This window comes from Ursus americanus, chromosome 12, assembly GCF_024610735.1.
Source record: "Ursus americanus isolate L20-20 chromosome 12, mUrsAme1.1.p, whole genome shotgun sequence".
In the NCBI taxonomy this organism is placed as follows: Eukaryota; Metazoa; Chordata; class Mammalia; order Carnivora; family Ursidae; genus Ursus; species Ursus americanus.
This window is the reverse complement of record NC_142138.1, coordinates 45,216,543-45,220,984: the sequence shown is the minus strand read 5'-3', so window position 1 is coordinate 45,220,984 and position 4,442 is coordinate 45,216,543.

Here is a 4,442-nt window from a genome sequence, read left to right as displayed (position 1 = left end):
GAATATTAACATAAAAAGACTTGCAATATAGTAAATACAAATAGATTACAAAACAGTTCAAAAGTATGTTTTGTTTTAAAAATAAATATGTACAAAAAATAAGTATATATATTATATATGTGCAGAAAAATGTCTAGACAGAGATATATCTTAGTACAATGGTGATTTCTGGAGGATAGGATATGGACTTTATTCTCTATTTGTATATTTTTTCTATAATAAATAGGCATTAATTTTGTCATAAGAAAAAATGATGGTTTAGAAATGTTAATGACGCTTAAAAGTAGGTTTTCAAAAAAGATTTACTTACTAATTTTATATAAAGAGAGCACGTAGGGCAGAGGAAGAGAGAGCCCCAAGCAGAGTCTGAGATGAGCACAGAGCTGGACGCAGGGCTCCACTTGGCACTCGATCTCATGACCCTGAGATCACTACCAGAGCCAAAATCAAGAGTCAGCCACTTAATTGACTGCACCACCTACGTAACCCTGCTTAAAAATTGTTTCAATAACATGGGGAAATGTCTTCTATGATATTAAGTTTTTTTTTTAATAAAGGAAGATAGTTGTTGACAGTATGAATGGATGTCAGGTAAAAAAAATGTATTTAAAAAAACAAAGTAGGTACCTTTGAGTACTATGATTTTTCTTCTTTCTACTTTTCTGCATAGCCCAAATGTTCTGCAATGAAATTACATCCTTTTTATAACTAAAAAAAAATAAAGAAAAACACTGGCAAAATGATTTGAATTCCTTAACAAATTGAATTGTCTCTGTGGTCAGTTGTCAAAATACATATAGAAGACCAGTGGTTCTCAAATTGCAGGGACCCTAGGAGGTGTATGGAAGACTAAGACAATCCTAACAGTATAATGTGAATACGAATCGCTCAACACAATATCTTCTAATAAGGACCAATTTCTCATTATATCTCTAAGTACTATAATACTGTTCCCTTTTTTATCTCTAATTTTCAACCCTTATGATAATAAACCTTTGTTTTCTCAGTTGCCAGTTACTCAGAAAAGTCCTTCTTTTGGGGAAGTGGCCAGTCCTTGGGAAATAGCATCATTCCAACCCGTTCCTTTACTTCACAAACGAGATTCTGACAATACCTGCCTGAGCTCCCTCTGCTGCCTGCTGCTGAGGCCCCGGCTCCTGCTCCTGTTCCCCAGGCCCCAGAATCCCCAGCAGCTCCGGGCGTTCTCCAGCGCCTTCAGTTTTTCAATGGTAATTCTTCATTTAATGGTAACTCTTTTATTCTGACTGTGGTCTGTGCTCACCTTGGGATGGGGTCATTGTCTGGGACAGTTCAGACAGAATCTAGGCGACCACATTCAGCCGGGCGCTGGCAGCTTAGACTTGACCCTCAAGCCCGCGGGTCCCCAGATTTACATCCCGCAACTTAACGTAAGCCCGGAGGTGGCTCAACACTACTAGTCAGATTTTAAATATAGCTTGTACAGAATTAGCAAGTATTAGTGAGTTTTGAATACATTTGAAGGTAATTTCTTTCATCATCTAGTATTTCCTCAGGGATTTTGGAGGAATCTTTGAGGAAGGCAGCCAGCATACCATAGATCATATGAAATAATATATAGAAATAACTAAAACTAGGGGGCGCCTGGGTGGTGCAGTCATTAAGCATCTGCCTTCAGCTCAGGGCGTGATCCTGGCGTTCTGGGATCGAGCCCCACATGGGGCTTCTCCGCTGGGGGCCTGCTTCTTCCTCTCCCACTCCCCTGCTATGTTCCCTCTCTCACTGGCTGTCTCTCTCTGTCAAATAAATAAATAAAATCTTTTAAAAAAAAAAGAAATAACTAAAACTAGAAACCAGTAAGTATGGTTTCCTTGCCAGAAAATTTTAGAATCCTTGTCCTAATCGTCTTGTGTTGTCTCAGTACATCATGCAAATATATGTATGTCCCTATGATTATCACCATTTATTAAGCTATATATGCCACACATCATGCTAAGAATTTTACATATATTATCTCATTTACATAACAACTGTATGAATTGAGTGCTAGTGTTAGCCCAAATTTCTGGATGAGGAAACTGAGGCTTAGAGAGAACAAAAAACTTACTCAAACCTCTGCTGTGGCCCAGTGTTGGAGCCAGGGTTTGAACCGAGCTTATCTGATGCAACGTTCTTGCTCTCCTAACAATTCTACTAGAATGTTTCTGTGGCTAGCTATTGTCTATCATTCATCTATCTATGAGTATAATCCTCAAAATGCACATCAGAATTAGGAGTTTTCCCCATTTTTAATCTTCCTAGAACTTTGCTCTCATATTTTTATATAAAAATATATTTAAAGTATGTGTGTCATACTTATGGATGCTCTTCCGAGTACACAATTTCGAACTAAAGTTGGCACTTTGCCCAAATGTGTAAACTCTTATATCAATGGACACTTAAAAATTATAGAATGATGTTTATCAGAGATGAGAAAAAAATTTATTTTACATTTTCAATGTAGTAATACAATTCAAATGTGATTATAAGAACAGAAATGGTATCAGCCAGGGTTCACCTGTGGGAACAGAAACCACTCTATTTTAAGCAGAAGCTATTTCATACACGGAGTCGGGCGCTCACAAAGCTGAAGGTTGGACAAATGAGCTCTGCACTGGGCCTCTAGGAATGACTCTGAGATCAATGCTGCTAAACGAAGTGTCCTGCTAGGAGAGCTCATCCTGTGTCATAATAAGAAGGGTGAGCCATCAGGAGATTGCCATTGAATCTGCTGATTTGGAGAGAGTATTACTCTTGCTTTGATCCAAGGATCAGTAAGTGGCTGAAACTGCCTCCTGACACCTGTAAACCTGGGGATAGGACATCAGAGCGTGGCTGTCACAAAGCTCAACAGCTGAAGATGCAGGAAGGTGCTCTCCAGCACACTTCCACCTTCGAAATCTAAAACCAGCACATGGAATTGACATAACCTGATTTTTACCTAGAAGGAGAGCTATAAGGGATGCTGAGAATTACAGTGTTTAGCTTCCAGGCTCTGTCGTACAGGAAGGCACCCTAGAAGGAATTTGGGGATTGAGTGCCAACGAAGATTTCTACCACAGAGCACATTATGAAATAGTGTGGCCTGGAGTTCCTACAGCAGTGAGGCAGACTACAGTCTGTGTCCCACGGGCAGACCACCACCTCAGTAACTGAACAGCAGCCTCTAGCCCTTCACGGAATGGTGTCTAACACCCCGACTGGAATTGCTACAGAAACAGGAACCAAGAGAGAGGAACCTTGTCTTATGAATTTTTTTAAACGTCTAAATTACCTCTTGCTAAAAGCTTGTTCGTCTCCAGGGGTTACATACTGGCAACAGCTGTCTTGATGAAACAAGTTTTATGGCAAAAAAAAATTGACAAGAATTAGCAATGTCCTTGTGTGTGTGTCAACAGAGACTGGAAAATAATTCAGTATAATAACACGAGAAAAATGCTTATGATACAATATTAACTTTAAAGGCATGCAAAATCACAGAGAGTATGATCACATTGTATCATAAATAATGAAATCTTACCAGTAATCAAAGAATAACAAGATACACTTACCCATCGGCTTGGCGAAAATTGAAGAGACTGATAATGTCTAGTGTTAGTGATTGTGGGAGGAAATAGGTAGTCTTATGCAATTTAGATTGGAGTGTAAATTGGTTCAGCAATAGCTATTAAATGTGCACACCTTCAAGATAGTAATATGTAACATGTAGTTATTGGAGAAAAATGTTCCCCCATGTACAAATAGGCAAGTACAAAGAATGTGTATGGCCACAGTGTTTATCCTAGCAAAAGCCTGAAAGCAACCTACCTGGCCATCAGATACAGAGAATAAATAAATTCTAGATATTCATGTAATACAGTATTAGGTTGTTTTTAATATGGATGAGATAGACATCTATGTACTATATTTTCTGTTATGGAGAATAATATAATAATTATTATTAAATTTAAAATCGATTGCATAAAATATTAAACCAAAATTTGAGAACTTAAATCCATTTTGCATCATTAAGAATAAGATGTACCAGGTGATCTCTTAATAAGATAAAATGAATTCTAATTCTCACATTTTATTTATTCTTGTATAAAGTGAAAACAAACTATGAATAAAAATGTGATCACTTCCTGTAACAATTAATTCATCCATGAGACCATTTTGGCTATTTGCTTTAAATTTAAACATTTACAGCTTATAAGCTCCTGTTGGGCTTCCAACAGTTCATTATGATTTTTTAAATTGTTCTGTGATCAAATATGTTGAGGAAACTAGGGTGCAGTATATTATAAGCCAGTTGAGGAGAGTGGGTCTCAAAGGGGATCATGGACAGTAGTATCAGATTTTGGAAAGGTCAAAGAAAATGAAAAAAAGAGCGGTGCATGTTAGTGACTTTTATATTTACAAGAATTTTAAAGCACATAAAACCA